Source organism: Phaenicophaeus curvirostris, chromosome 7 (genome assembly GCF_032191515.1).
Source record: "Phaenicophaeus curvirostris isolate KB17595 chromosome 7, BPBGC_Pcur_1.0, whole genome shotgun sequence".
NCBI lineage: Eukaryota > Metazoa > Chordata > Aves > Cuculiformes > Cuculidae > Phaenicophaeus > Phaenicophaeus curvirostris.
The window spans coordinates 38129789-38145189 of record NC_091398.1 but is presented as its reverse complement, the minus strand read 5'-3'; the positions used below and the strand labels follow the sequence as shown (position 1 = coordinate 38145189).

The 15401-nt window shown below is 37.8% G+C and overlaps 1 protein-coding gene across 9 annotated transcripts in view; it reads left to right on the top strand.

Moving 5' to 3' along the window:
- GTDC1 (glycosyltransferase like domain containing 1) overlaps positions 1 to 15401 on the top strand; it is a 174152-nt gene that overhangs the window by 64848 nt on the left and 93903 nt on the right. The gene's annotated exons all lie outside the window — the stretch shown is intronic.

Below are 15401 nucleotides of genomic sequence, written 5' to 3'. Positions count from 1 at the left end.
CTTTTAACTTTGATATTTTAATGTTGACTCATTTTATTAAATTAAAGGCAGCAGAAAAGTTTGTAAGCAAAGTTCTTTCTTATGTTCTCTAATATCATCCTGCAAATTTAGGGAACAATCAAAAATAGATGCTATATGGGATTATCAGTTGTGCTTGGACATGAGTGGACTTCATTTGATGATGCTAAGTCCACTGAGCACCTTGGAGCTGGCTTTGAAAAAGTTCCATCTATACATGTTTTCATAATTTCCAGAGTGAAAAAATATATTAAATTTCTAATGACCTCTTCTGTCTCTTGCAAATACAGATTCTTGCCTATGTAGTTGAGACTGAATTCAACAGCTGGATTTGTATGGTATCGTCCTTCAGTATATTATTTATTTGGTTGACGGGCTAGAAAGCTGCCAGCCTAAGAATTAATAAAGGTTATTAGTTACTTTCCCTAATAAAATTAGCTGACCTTTAAATAGGAGCTTTATACAGGAGATCTCTTAAGCAGAAAAATGCATTTTTGATATGGTAGCTGTTTCAATTACTAAGCTTTACCGTCACAATATAGAAAGTACATGCTGTGATTTAAATCTTTCTCTTACTGTATAATTGCAGACAACAATGAAATAAGTGGAATTTTTGTATTCGAGATAGTATTTAACCCTGCAGTTACAGTTTCTGCCACTTCTTAGAGAAAAAGACACAACTTTGTTTTCTGAAAATGAATGTCCTTTGGAAATGAACAGCAATGGGAGTTTTCTGTGGTTTTTATTAAGCGTGATTATGTGCAGATTCCTTGAGTGCTCGAACAGGCTGTCTTGGGTTGCTATCAGGCATACGTGATGTACACCCTGGAGCTGGTCACATGCAGTTCACTGGATCAGCGTGCTAGTGTTTATTAATCTTCCCAGTGTCTGAAGTTGTCTATCGCTTTACAGAGAGATTTAGTAGAATATACCATACTGCACATGAAGTTTATGTGCACACCTTTTGGTTTTGAGAACAGGATACACTTCATTTCCAAAGTGTGCCTTAAACAAACTTTCTTAGTCTTCTTTTCTCTGTACTTACACAAGATTTGTGCTAAATAATGGGATTATTAATTGTGCTGTTATTTAGAAAAGCTCCCATGAAAGCTTTAAAGATGCTCTGTATTTTGATCCTCATCTTTGAAACCTTCACAATATAAGCAATGATTATATTGTGACTCGGATTTCAGGTGAACTTCAGCAGCACAAGCAAATCTGTAGTTTTTAAAATTTTGACTAGGTCTTATAACATTTGTTGAAATCCTTACAAGATATTCATCTATTTGTAGCACCATATAGGTCTGTCTCCCCATCTGTCTCTGTTTTTCATGACAACGAGGCTCTGGTACATTTTTTTTTCGCTTTAGTACTTATTCATTGAAGCCCACTGTAATGCTATTTCTATCAGAGTTATTTGTCCAACAGCTTTTCTTGATCATTAGCGATAAAATAAAAAGATTTCTTCATAGGGAGAAGTTTTACCCAGCAATCAGTGAATTTGGTTTAATTAGATTTGGTTTTATACGTGAGAAAAACGAATGTAATCAGAATCCATTTATGTGCTGTTAAATACATAAATTACTAACATAAAGCAGTGCCAAAATTTTAGGAACACTGGAAAAAAAAAGAAATGTTCTTACTAAATTATTTTCAGCTAGGCCGTATTTATTAAGGAATTAATACAACTTTTAGATTTTAAAAGTAGCTACTCATCTGAGGTTCAGATTCCCTACAAATAAATCCTTATTTAACAGGATATCCCTGAGACGCTTCCCCCCCCTCCCCAGTATTGGCAGCCTGACTAAAATAGTCTCATCTGGTTTGACTAAAATCTTTGCATTACTTGGTGGTGGTTTCTTTTGTACGTGGTGCTTAGAGCTCATTGAAGCTCAAACGGTACAGGAAATGCAAATCATGCAAATCATCCTCACGCTGACGATGTACAGTGGCGTGATTGAGCAGCAGTACGTATGGCTCATGGGCTGACCACATGAAAGGAGTCATTTAAAGACCAGATGAGCCCAAGCTGGGTTAAGTTAGCCTATGTGTGAGCTTCAAAGCTTATAGAATAGCATCCTTTTTAAAAATAAATTTATTTTATTGATAACACCTGCGACAAGTTCTTAAACAGTGAGAACGTGGATAGATGAACGTTACGTTAAATGTATGCTGTACTTAAAACACAAGGGCAAAATTGTTATTTTTGTGGAAATTCAGGTATGCATTCGTATCCCTGGCAGTAAACCACAGTCGTATACATTGCAAAAAAAGCCCAGTGCTTGTTTGTTGTGATAAAAGTCCCACTCTTCTCTGCCTTTCAGGTAAAAATGAAAATAAGCAGAAGATAAAAGGGAATTTTGCTTGGGAAAAAGGGTTAAGAACAGGCTTTCTGTAAGTGCTTGTGAGTGGAGAGAAGAGGGAGGTTGAGTGCTTGCTGCTATTAAAGACTGCTGTGAATTTCTTGGGTAACTTAGAAAAACCCTGCTTATATTTCCCTGCTTCTGAAGAGCTTTCTGTAGTTTAGGGGCTGTATCCTTTGGATAAAGCTGAGCCCTTGTTGCCTTGTGTAACTCTGAACCTCAAAGGTGCTGTCGTTTGGTGGGAACCCTGGGCTTCATCCAGTGGCTCCCGTGGGATGAATATACACAGACCTGTAGGCACAACCTGAGTAAAGTCACAGACAAAAACTGATAAGAGAATAATAAGCATTTTTATTATTATTTTTCAATAAAAAGAGAGTGGATGGTGTATTCTTAAAGATATTTTTACTACTTCTTACCATTGGTAATTGTCAATGTGGGTGGCTCTTTTGCTTCTAGGAAGTCTTATTTCTTACAAGGTTTCAGTTTTTCTTTACAGTCCTCATTTGCTTTTCTCTGGTTTTATAATTTTAGAAATTGAGATTCATTCAAATAATGTAACATGACACGAAGCTGGAAAATGTCAATCTTGAAGTGTTTCTGTGTAATCTTGTTTAATTTTTCCTTGAAACAGTAGACCTAAGGAGGTCTATGATGGGACCGGTCAGGACGCTGCACTGTATCACCCTGATGGATGTAATTTTGACTTGATATTCTTTACTAGTGCCCTGCTCCTCCTTGTTTTTTCACTTTCTGCCTGTATCTGTAGCAATTTATTCAAACAAAGAAATGAGAAGAAAGGAAAAAATCAAGTTTTTATAATTTTTCTCTAATTTTAATCTTTCTCATCAAACCAATCCACAAGTCCTGCATCAGAAAGAGAGGGAAATTTCCCATATGCTTTTTTTTAAAACACTAAATATATTCCTTTTAATATTGTATATGAAGCCAAGAGAAGCATTTCTCCCTGTTGGTGTGCCTGAAGGCTGGGGGGCAGCTCCCACCATGCAGAGTACGTACAGGTGGTGGTCACAGGGCTTAGTGGGAGGTTTGGGGTTCAGTTGATGCCAGAATGGTTGAATTCCTTCCTTCTGTGTGGTTTGTTTGTTTATTCATTCCTTTTAAGCAAAGAAAGAAAGGTGAATGAACGGGTGGCATCCCGAAATCCTCGCAGGATGCTGAGGAACGGGACATGGTAAATAAATAGTGTTTTCCTGAGCCAGATTATAGAGTCATCCCTTACGAGGTATATTCATGAGATTTCTGGCACAGGCTTCTGGGCATGCGTTTATACATCCTGCACACACAAAGTGTTTTAATAGAAGCAGGAATTTAAATTGCAGATAATATTAAATTATCTTTAATACTCGGTGCAAGAAATACCAAGGTGCAGGAGCTAACAGAAAGCAGAAAAGAAATTTTACTACTTGTATCTATAATAATTTAATGTAATTTAATATCCATTTCAGTGTTTGACAGGAAGTAGAGCTTACTTAAATATTTGTACCTAAGAGTACAGGGCTGTATAAAGATCTTAGAATTTTGAAGTTAATTTGTTTCTTCCAGCAATATATAGAGATATATACAGAAAATTAATCCCATATGATTGTACAGCTACCAGTGCTCCAGAAGTTTTGTTGGAAATACTTTCCAAAGAACATCCGCAGTCATCTCGACAAACAGCTTGAGTAAAGTTTCCTTTTCAGGAGCCCCTGAAGGGTTTTACGTGCAGTCTAAAGGCATCGCTGGAAAAATGGTGTTAGTTGGAGACCTTGACCAAAACTATTTCACTTTGTTTAGTTTTTGCAGATAGGAAAGCTTGTCAGCCAGCCACCGCAAACAGATTTTTAGCTTTTTGTGATGGAGAGATGCACAATCTTTTCCCAATAACAAATTAGCTGTTGTCAACAATTTTCCTGGCCACAGTTTGAATAGCTTAATTCAGAATGCTTCATGGTTTTATGGTGGAATATGATAGAAGTGCGGAAAATATATCTGGATATAGTATATATGCACGTTATATGTTGTGTACCTGGGTGTGCATGCATGCAAACACATGTGCATATACATGTGCCATCTGTACCTTAACACTTGATATCTGAAAATGCTGCATATATGGTCTCATGAAGATAACATTTTGGTTTGGGACATCTGTCAGGTGCTGTGGTGAGCAGGGTCCGTGAGATACGTAAACAGTGACCTGATGATATACGAGTTGATTATATCACTAGACTGTGACGCACTCTTATCTTGAGGTCTGGCTTGGGATCCTGAGTTCTCACTGTGGCCCTGGTTCTCTTTGTGGTCCTTGATAAGCAAGTTTTGGCCTCAGTTTCTTAATCTTAAAGATTAGAAAGCATCTAGTATGTTCTGCTGACTTTTAGGTGTGACTTCAATCCCAGGGGGTTGTATTTCTTGTGCATGTTACTGGGGAATAATAGGTGTTCAGCACTGAGTGTCTTAATTAATGATAAAAGGAATTCAGAAGTTTCAGGGTACTATTGATGTGTGTGAGTTGTGTTGGGAAGACTTAATTTGTAAAATATCTGGAAACATTAAGATTAGGTTATTATCCTACTATTAGATTTTTCTTTGTGGGGAAAATCTCAAAATGCTGCAGTGCTGGGGTTCAGTTTGCTTACTTGAAGAAAGCATCTGTGTTGTAAAAATTGACTTTAACCTGTCTCTAAATGACTAGCAGAGTTGTTTAACCATCAAAACTCTCAGCTGGAGAAGAAAAATGGGCAAAAGTCTTCAACTTCCCAACTGTCAGATTCTCTCACAAGCTTAGCATGTTGTCCTTTTCTTTTAATTCTCTCCTGTATGTTTCTACTCTTGTGTCAATCCCATGTCCCATGTCAGGAGCTCCAAACTGCCTTGCCCAAGCTACAAAGCGGAGATCGTTTTATTCCTTTTTTTTTCATTGGTGGCACAATAGATCAAAACTTGTTATGATAACATGTGAAATGGAATGATAGGACATCAATTCAGATCACACTTAAAATCATGTTGTGTAAATGGAAATAAAATAGTTTATGGCCTGTGCCAGGCATGATGGAAGTTTCATTTAATAAATATATGACTGTAGGGTTACATTCAACCCAAATGCTCCACTTTGTGATCTTTAGCCATGTTTGTAGAGAAAGCTCTCTTAAAGCACTTAAAGCTTAATTCAGAACAGACAAAACACTTGTTTTTTGAAAGTCTGATGAAATAAGTTTGGCAGCTTTTGAATTTAGGCAAGCGTTTGTCTCACTTCTTTGAAATCTCACTTGAGTTGGTCATTCAGCCATTTCAGTGTAATTGTTTGAGTCTGGTAGCGAGTATGGACTTTGCTGAGTTCAGGAATGAGCTGATAAGAAAGTCTAGTGGCTGAAAATAGTGTGTCATACACAGACTGACATTTTTACTTATTGATGCACTTCCAACTGTTGGTCTACCTTCTTGTCCCCATGGTTTTAGTGCAGATCTGGTTGCTAAATATCTCCATGTAGGTAGAGCTTTTGTCTTCCAGCATCTACCAGTAAGTGGGGCTTTTTCTGTAGTCTCAGTGACTGAGCATCACCTTCTACCTGCAAGAGATGCTAGAGGAGCAGCAAGATATTGCAGTGGTCAAGGTCACTCAGGGCTAGTATGTAGCGCACATAGTCCTGTGTTAATATTTAAGAAATAGTTATGATATTTGATTTTGATCTAATAAGGCAAATCAGAGAGCCACTGCTCTTCTGGAGACTTCTGACTACTGTGCTGTGACATTCTCTTCGAATGGTGCTTTCTCATTTAGTTTATTACACAGATATAGGTATTAGATACACAGATCTCTATTACATAGATAGAAATATTAGATATGCAGGTCTAGAGCAATACAGGTCTCTTAAGCAATAGTCTTACTTTAATTTCTTAGGGAAAAGAAATGTTACTTTTTGTTCTGCAAGTATAAATGATGTATGTTTTATGCACCAGTGTGAGGCTATTACTTATAGGTAGAGAAAGAACAAGATTGACACCACACAAAGTCATGTTATAGTTGAACTACTGCAGGAACACAGAGCAGAAACATTTAAATTGTGGTTCTGATTTTCATTTCACTGATCACATTGAATAGTTTACTCAGCTTGTATTATAGCAGGAAAGTTGCCTCTATGCCGCAGCAACAAATATTGTATAAGAGTGAAGGGTGGCTGTGAGAAACAAATATTTGCACTTTCCTTATATTTTTTGATAATACTTGATTAAACTACATTTTTTCATCTATGTATGTGAAGGAGTATGCACTTCGTGAATTAAAGTCACTAAGTTATTCCTAATGTTCTGTAGTGCTGCCTACTCCTGACGAACATCTGATACGGATCATATGCCTCTAAAAAGAGAAGTTCCTCGAGCAAAATATCCTCATGAAAACAGGTTGGAGATACTCACATTCTCTCGCTCGCTCTCACTCGCGTGTTACATTTTGGCACGTTGTAGGAGCAGGTAGCATATCTACTACCTGCTGTTGAAAGTGTTGAAGATACTGAATTATTTATTCCATCTTCTACACTATCCAAACTCATTTTGGGTAGTTTGACACATCTCGGTCTTCCATATGGATACTTCATGGTGACAGAGTTGCCAGCTGCTCAGGTTTTATGACAGTCTGAGTTTTTTCGAGGACTGTATTAGTTTTCTGGGAAGAATCCTTCTTTTCCTGAGGCCCCCATTCGTAGGCGTACTTATGCCTTGGGTTGATGTGGGAGTTTTTGGGGAAAATTAGCTAAGAGCTTCCATTAAAGTATTCTTTAAAGGACTTGATGTTTATAGATTGTAAGATTAAATCAGAGCCATTGAAAATTAGAAAAATGTGAAATCCATTTACTAAGAAAACTAAGTTCCTTTTGGTGATAATCTTTACATTTGTAATAAACCAAGTGTTTAGATATCAAGGTGCATAAAGAAACATAGAAACCAGCCTGAAATACTTTGGAGGTCTGGATTCAGGGGGCGCTTGAAATATAAAACTAACAAGTCTGCTAAGAACCTGCTCATCTTTGCTGTGAATATGCAAAGTGAGTGGGTCACTTTTTAAAACATCATGTGTGTAAACCTGAAAATCGGGAGAAGACTTGAGTTTGCCAAAACTTTTTAAAATACAGGAAAACCAACCATTGTTTTATTTTGCCATTCATTCATTCATTCATTCATAGAATCATAGAATAACCAGATTGGAAGAGACCCACCGGATCATCGAGTCCAACCATTCCTATCAAACACTAAACCATGCCCCTCAGCACCTTGTCCATCTCTTCATATAAACCTTTTTAAGAGAAAGTATTTTGGTGAGTCTGTGCTGCACTGAGTTTGATTCCCCTTCATTGGTATAGATTAGTTTCACTTGCAGTGACATCCATATGTCAATGACACGGGTATGGTCTCTTCTGTGTTATACTGGATCTAAACTGATACCTGATGAAGTGAAGAAATGGTCCTCAAAATCTGTTTTTTTAGATTTGCTACTGGACAGTAGTGTTGTTGTGTGTCATTTTAGGATTTCTCCATGTTGCTACAACCTCTTGGGTTTATTGCATTTCCATCCTAGTCATTTGTGTTGGGCTGATGCTTGGACTTGAACTTAGAGGTCATTTCCAAACTTAATGATTCTATGATTCATTTCATGTGTTTGTAGTTAGGTAAGGTACCCAATGAAATTAATTTTTGGGCTTCAACAATAAATGTTTAAATAACAATAAATGTTATTTAAATGTTGGCTGATTGAGTAGAACATCGGTTTTACCAGCCTTTTTCTTTAAAAAAATCTTTTCACTGTATGTTAGTACATCCTGTATATTTATCCTTGGTGAATTGGTTGCCTTCAGACACTGTCCTTTCTTCCTAATTTCTTTTTCTTGCTTTATCACAGCATATATTTGAGTGGAGTCAGTCCATACATCTCTCAGACCACCCAGCAATGGCTACTTTTCACTAGTGGTTTTTTCTGATTTGCTTATGTTCTGCTCTAATAAGATGCCTTTGATTGATGCTGATGGGGTGAAATCTGAGCGAGGAAGATGATGTGGATTCATTTCTCCTTTCCCTCAGTCACCACAGCTATAGCTGCTTGATCTCGACCTCTCCCTTTGTGGGAACAGAGAGGACAATGTAACCCATGGTGAACAATCTGGCCACTAAAGTAAAAATGTGCATCTGTCAGTAATTAATTGAAGCCAAATTTAATTACAAATCAAGGAAAAAAATTGTACCATGCACTTGATAAAATTCAAGAAGCCTCAGTGCTGTTGCCTAAAAACCAAAGCCATCCAACAAAGTACTCACCCCTCAAACTTCCAAAAGTCTTATCCATAAGAGTCTCTTTCAAGCTTGTTTCTTGATGTTAGATAGAAAAGTAGTTTTGATTAACTGTTTTCACATCCTTTTTGGTATCTTTTAAGTTAAAGGTCATGAAAAACAGTGGTAAATGTTTAAAGCTAGTTCTTAACCAATCATGTTAGTTTAGGGTCTTCCCCCAAAACTGGATTTTAACATTTGATTGTATGAAAATGTTCTGATCATTCGGTTGAAATAAAAATTGAGAGGGACAGGAAGGAATTGGGAGAGAACCCAAATAAATTATGAATGAAATGATGCATTTATGTAACCTCTTGAATATTTTAAATGTGAGAGATTTGCTATTATTCAGCTTCAACCCCATGCTAATTTTGCTGGAAAGCATTGGTGGGTTCCACAGGCAGAGGTGAAGAAGTCCCAAAAATTCTACCTACAGTCCTAAAAGAGGTCTGCAAATCTGAGTGGTGTGAACGTGTCCAGGGAAGGGCAACGAAGCTGGTGAAGGGGCTGAAGAACAAGTTTTGTGCGAGGCACCTGAGGAAACTGGAGTTGTTTAGCCTAGAGAAAAGGAGGCTGAGGGGAAACCTTATCACTGTCTACAGTCACCTGAAAGGAGATTGTAGGGAAGTTGGTGCTGGTCTCTTCTATCAAGTGAGTTATGACAGGACAAGAGGAAATGGCCTCAAGCTGAGCCAGGAAAGATTCAGATTAGATATCAGGAAGAATTTCTTCACCAAGAGGGTTCTCAGGCCCTGGCAGAGGCTGCCCAGGGAGGCAGTTGAGTCCCCATCCCTGGAGGGGTTTAAAGGATGGGTAGAGGATGTGCTCAGGGATGTGGTTTGGCAGTGAGCAGGTACAGTTAGACTCTCAATGGTCTTTTCCAACCAAATGAATCTGTGAGGCACATGCAATGGTGGGGCTCAAAATGCAGCCCCCTTTTACTCCTGCTGTGTCACATAGCAGAGGTGCACGCAGAGAGCTTTGTTTGGGGAATGATATATGTGGAGAAGGGGAAAATATATCTGATTTCTGGGCAGTGTAATCTCTGGGAAAACATTAACTAAGTTCTCTCACAGTAGGAACAAGTATTTCAACTATAGTCCAAAATAACATACTATAAAACGCAGGAGGGAGGGTGTATTTTTAAATCAAAATATTACAAAGGGATTGGAAATATGAATTCAAGCAAGCTATTCATTTCTGCTGTATTTTAGTATACAAGACAACCCCCAAATCCAAAACTACTGAACCAGTAGCAGGCATGAATATTTATCGCTGTGCACTGTATGTACATATAGTAATTACAGCAAGAGGCAAAAAAATATTTTTCTTGACAATTAATATTTGTAAACGTTTATGAAAGTACATAACAAATAAATAAGACAAACACATGGCCTAATTAAGATGAAAGGCATGACAACCCTTGTGATTTGTTCTGAAAAATAAAGAACGTTAAAATAGTAAGACTTAATTACTTCTGTAAACATTTCAAATTATGCTTTATCTAGAAAACCTTAATTTATGAGACATATATTATAATATCTATAAGCATTTTTGACATTTGTACATTCGATGTCAAAAAATTATTGTTAATTTATTATTTATTATACTGTATGCTGTCATTTATTATCACTTATTAGTATTTATTGTTCAGAAATTTGGAGTCATCTATTGTTTAATGGAAAATGGAAAAGCATTTTATATCTGATTGCAATTCGTGTATTCTTGGTGTGGTGATAAAAACAACTTCTGCAAGCTGATCGTATAAAAATGTCTGTAGTAGTAAACAGGAATATCTGGTTTGTTTAACATCCCGAACATTAATAAAACTATTTGATCTACAGTTTACATTTGAAAAATAGCTTAAAGACAAATCTATGGACTCGTCTGAATTTCTGGGTTGAAATCAAGGAGATGGTCTGATGGAGAAGCGCAAGCCCTCAGGTTGGATCTTGAGAAGCTTGGTCTTGAGAAGCTTGATCTTCAAAGCCCTCTCAAGGTGGATGTGTTTATAGTCATGCCTGTTGCCTGTATTTCTCTGGTGTTTAAGGAGGAAACGTAGCAGAGCACCGTTCAGTACTAATTATCCCAGCTGTCCTTGCCTTTACCGGGAAGATGAGCTGCCCCTAATCTCACTGCAAGTTGTTCCTCTAAGCTCCTCTTGTTTGCTATGAAATATTGGTTGGTTTCAGATCAGCTGGAGGAAGTGTAGCCATCAGCAGAGACATGACTGTCTTCTGTGTTTTACAGTTACCGATGACAATTGTTGCGTGGTAGTGCCTGCGTGGACTCAGGGGACACCCTCACTTCGCTCTGCTGAGGGCACAAACCCCGTGACCAGGATAAAAGTGAATTTGGGGTAAAAATCTGAGGGTTTAAGACTCTGCTGTATGACATCAGGCCTGCCAGGTGAAATTTCAGCAAAAAGAAATGTACTTCTAGATAAAGTATAATTCGAGGCGTGGTGAGGACAAAGTGATTGATGCCTTGTGGGAAGTATGGTGGGATTTGATGCCTCCAAGTGCTCAAAGTTTTAGTTTAGATTGGTGCAAACCCGCTTCTTCCAGCCTCATGCTCCCCTCCTGATGTATGGATGAATATGAATGAATCCAGTCAGGGCCATCTAATGAACAATCATTTTTTAGCACCTGTATTCCACTAAGAGGCTCATATTTGTAGTGATATGAAAATCCGACTCGGTTTTATCGCAATACGGCACCCCACAAACAAAGAGTGCTGACGGCTCTTTTCTGGACTGCCAAGTCTACAATCATAAGCTCATTTTACTGTGAATATAGTTGTTTTGCAGCAGAGATCTATGGCCTTGGGTTTCATTTGCAGTGCAGGAAAACCCCTGTTGCTGCTGCGGGATCCTACACTACAATATTCCTCCTTTTTCAGGGACAACTGGGTTACCTGTGCTGCAGGGCGAACAGTGGCCGTGTCTGTCAGTCCTTTGTGCTGGCAGAGCTTCTGCCAGACAGAAGGAATATTCTAGTACAAATCCAGTGCTGTTTTAAACTCCCTTTGTGCTGTAAACCTGGTGAATAGGAGAGTTCAGCCTCCGTATCCACAGATACATAAATATGCCCTGTGTGGTCTCCCAAGGGCAAGGCAAAATGTGGTTTTAGTTAAGTTGCATGGGAATTTAATTGAAAGATTTAGAGCAATGCCATAAAAGAGTAAATCGTGGCTCCATCACACAAAGATTTATAAAACAAAATAGAAATACTTTAGCACCTTTATTTTTGAAAGTTGATTGATATAGATGGAAACCTCCATTAGTAATTTTGTCACTGGTAATACAAAAAAATAAATTGAAAGGCTTATCTATTTTACTGATTTTTAGTCCTTTGGAGTAAAATAATTAGAAAGACAATAGCAAAGGTCAGAGTGTTCTCCAGACACATCGTAGCTCTGAACCTGCAAGCACGCTCAGCTTGCCTCCCATGAATATTTGTATGAATTAAGCACATGCTTAGCTTAATTCACATAAGTAGTTCCTCAGAAGTCAGAAGGACTATTAAGTGATTCAGATTAAGCACAAGCTTATTGTAAGACTGGAGCTTGTGTGGATGGTGGCCCTGAAATCTGGCCAGGCTCCAAGGCGGTGGTGCTACTGCATGCGTGATGGTCCTGCTCTACGCAAGAAGGTCATCTGTAACACAGAAAAATACTTGGGGGTATTTGGGAGAGGAGAGCTAGGGCAGTCACGTTAGAAACGTGACCTTCAACGCAAGTTTTGCGACGATTCGCACAATATTGAAGGGTACTGTATGTATTATACGTTACAGCATTGATAGGTCTAGATAAGAGTATCGTAATAGCAGTTGAAATGTGGGTATTTTTGTGAGATGGTAAGTTAATGATGTAGCTGTTAATTTGAATTTAGCAGACGTTTTAAATATAGGTTTCTCTTCCAGAGACAAAAGTTGCAATTTAAAGCTCTTTGGTGGTCTAAAAACAGCTTAATTCTCTAGTAGCATGGTAATAAGTACTAATCCAGCTTATACAGTGATTGTAGTATGTCATGTTTGTGAAAGATTGCCTAACTCTGCTTTCTCTGGGTTTTATGTTAATTTTTTTAAATTAAACATAAAACCTTATAACATCTTTATGCTGAGATAAACTGTTCAATTTAACTTGTGCTCAAGCAGCAGCTGTCAGGAATTATCATGTTCCGAGCGTTCTTGCCATCACCTTGTGTCTCTACCTCCCGGATACACTCCTTAGAATGATAAAGCTCACCTTGTTAGGATTTATTACTTAAATAATAACCCGAGGTAAAATGAAAGTTGATGTCACTCGGAATGACAACTGACATATATTTATGTCGCACGTTACGTTATAATAAACTTTCCTTTCTTCCCCTTGTAATAGGTGTTAAGTGGAAATACATTCCAGCGTATCCTCCAGTGCCTTGTGTGAGTCCATTAGCCACGTACGCGGCTGCTCTGTGGGCATGTTCGCGGGGACTCGTGCTGTCAGGTGTTATTTAAGCTTATAGTGCTGGAGAAATTGGTGATTGCTGGTAGTTAGCAGCTTTTATGCGAGTCAAGAAACAAGTAGAAGAGCATCTCATGTTTGCTGGGTTAAATTGTGTGAATGCTGTGAAGTAATGCAAGCAAATCAAGAAAGGTGTTTTCTAGTAATAGTATCCCTTAAATGGTTTTAGTTTTTCTTGTGATAAGAAATGTAAGCAGTATCATTTCAGGCTCTAAATCCGAATTTGCTAGTAATCGCAACAGTTTTCTCTTGACACTGGTTTATTGATGAGCGGGGCAGTGACAAGCGATATGCTTGTTTGGTGAGTCTTTATCACTTCCCATTTACAGTGGAGAAAATCTGGATCTACCTCTTGCAAGCCTTCCAAGTTTTTGGCCTTACTTGCCTTACTAGAAGGCAGCCTCCCACTCCTTTTGATGATGTTATTGAATTCCTCAAGTTTGTCTAAGCCTATACTGCAAATATTATTTTTCCTTTCCTGTGGATATAACCATCTTTTGTTCATACTCCTAGTTATTCCTTTGTCCATCTGAGTGAGTTCAGATATTTCAGAGCTACGTGGTTTTGTCCAAGCTCAAATCTTGGATCTCATTTCTCATCATGCTCCCCATTGCCCTTTTCTCTCCAGTCATCGTGTTAACCTTGGCACCCCCACTGTCTTCTCTTTCCACTCTTGCTTTTGTGTTTTGCTCTGTGCCGCTTCCCATGTTTTCAATCCCAATGTGCCATATTTTTTTTCCTCCTCTCTTCACTCAAACGCAGCCAAGTTCATAGACACTATTCTGTATCAATTCAGTTTTCTTCCTAACTCATCGAAGAAAGAGGTTTTCTGAAAAATCAGTAGAGGAAGGCATAAACTATAATGCAATCCTGAAATAGCCACAGTTTTGCCAAGCACCAATTCCATCTCATTTTTGTAATATTTGGGGTATGTTTTCTCTGGTTTGTAGTTTCCTTTGTCATTCTACTGCTAAACTCACAGCTGTCAGTGAGCAGGGATATTGCATCGCCTGTAGGAAGTTTTCCTGCCTCTGCTTTGTGTCTGGCACCCAGGTCGTTATGAGGTCCAGAGGTTATTAGTCTTCGTGACAAATAAGCAATGACTTGCGTATAACTATTTTTTCCTCTTGGTATGGCTCATAATAAACCCGAGCTCGTATCTTAATTGGCATTCTGTTTGACAGTCCCTTTAGAACGATCAAATATTTGATGAACAAGGCAATAACATTCATCTCTTACTTTCGTAAGCCTTTCAGATTAGCATTGACTCAAGTTGATGAAGATGGATACAGGATCTGTTCTCTAGGAAGTGTTTGCTCTGTAGATACAGATTATCTAAGAACGGTGTCTGTTAGCATAGATGATATTATGATATGTGTATGGTTGTTTGGGGAAGTTCATGAGTTTTAAGGTTGACAACCAGGATCAGAAGTTTTTAATATTAGTGGCAGTAATTTTGAACACAGTACCCGTGTAAAAATAGGAAGATTAGGAATAAAATAGGATAAAAAAGAATAGGAATAAAAAAATAGGAATATATAGGAAAGTTTTTAAAAGAATTAAGCATTGTATAAATCAATTCTGAGTCTGAAACACTCAAATGGTGGATAGCAAAAAGAAAAAAAAACAAGATGAGAAACATGCTATGTTGAAAAGTAGTTTATTAAAGCTTAATGTTTTGTGTGCAGTAAATACTTGATCTCCATTTTTTGCTTTTATCTCTTACGATGAGAAATGTCTATGGCTCTGCAGTTCTCTGTGTGTTCAGGATTCAGTTTCCTTGAATGCAGATTTAGCCAGGGGATGCTCATAGCTTTGGTGAAATCAGGCAAATCTGCCACTGGTTACAGTAGTGTCACAAGTTGATATTACACATTTATATACATTCATTGTCTGATAGCCTGGTAAGTTATATGAGGCTAAGACAGCAGCTTGTTAGTGTTGTTTGTGCCTGTTTTCTATAACTGAAGGATGTGGGCAGTTTTGTAGACTGCAAAATAGCAGGAGTGCTACAGCAATACTTGGGTGCAAGAGTGGAAACACCATTTCATTGAAGAGGATAACTAATAAAAATGTGAAAACAAAACAGAAAAAAGAGTGAAAGAAAAAGAAAAAGAAAAAGAAAAAGAAAAAGAAAAAGAAAAAGAAAAAGAAAAAGAAAAGCAGACCATGCTAGATAAGTGCACTGCATAA